Source organism: Eptatretus burgeri, chromosome 10 (assembly GCF_056783735.1).
Source record: "Eptatretus burgeri isolate ZD-2024b chromosome 10, Ebu_testis_v1, whole genome shotgun sequence".
Lineage (NCBI taxonomy): Eukaryota > Metazoa > Chordata > Myxini > Myxiniformes > Myxinidae > Eptatretus > Eptatretus burgeri.
Genome location: NC_140970.1, coordinates 80,960,035 through 80,961,071, shown reverse-complemented (window position 1 = coordinate 80,961,071; position 1,037 = coordinate 80,960,035). Strand labels below are relative to the sequence as shown.

The window sequence follows — 1,037 nt, the reverse complement described above, 5'->3', positions numbered from 1 at the left end:
TTTCTTCAAAGCTTGAAAAACACAAGTATTTTCATGAATATTTGGCTTTCATTGTTTTAATTGATTCTCTTGGAGAAGTTCTATTTACATGTCGTGTCCCCTGTACGAGGTCCTCACAGACACATTTAAAACGAACCGAAAACAGTCTTTTCCCTCTGTGCACCATCCAGGTGAACGCGTCCGTTCCTTTTGCGAGTTCCCAGATGGCCGTGCGAAGGCTTCACGGTTGTGTGCTGTTGAACTTTTTAATGACATGCAGAGATTCTTTCAGAGATTTGACTTGAAAAAGTTGATTGAAATCTTTTGACATTTAACTTCCATTGCATTTAAAACAATAGAAACAAAAGTGATGGTTCCACTGGGGTTTGGACCCAGGGCCTTCTGCATGTAAAGCAGACATGATAACCACTACACCATGGAACCCACTGCTGCCAGAATTTGTCATCAAAAAGTTCAAAAAGTATGGGTGCCATAACTACGTAATGTATGACGTCATATTAATCATTGAAATATTCTTCTTGAGTCGTTGCTCCGATGCTGAAAATTTCGTCTCAATGCGACAAGTGGTTGCGGAGAAAACACCAAAGTTCTGTGCAGACAAACAAGCAGACAAGCCGGAAGGCGACGAGGGATTCGCTAAGATCGAAGCGCTGGATATGATGCTTTTCATTCTGACCGATCCACCGACGAAGATTCATTGCCAAGACGTATTGGTTCACATACAATTGTTCCTCTGCCTGGCAAGATTTTTCCTATTGCGTATTTTGCCAACTGGCACTCCTCATAAAAAATGACGGTAAATCGACACCCTATTTTTGAAGGACTACCATTTGAAAAATAATCGGTTTGCTGGTTTGTGCTGTGGAGCCTCGCGTTGCAGACACACACACACACACACACACACACACACACACACACACACACACACACACACACACACACACACACACACACACACACACACACACACACACACACACACACACACGGAAAACCCGATAAACTTCTCTCAATGCTCTTGTTTGGCCACACCTCCT

The 1,037-nt window shown here is 43.0% G+C and overlaps 1 non-coding gene across 1 annotated transcript; it reads right to left on the bottom strand.

Moving 5' to 3' along the window:
* Positions 1–350: 350 nt before the first annotated feature.
* Positions 351–423, bottom strand: TRNAV-UAC (transfer RNA valine (anticodon UAC)). Its single transcript has one exon. It is a non-coding gene; the product is annotated as a tRNA-Val (tRNA).
* Between the last annotated feature and the right edge of the window lie 614 nt (positions 424–1,037).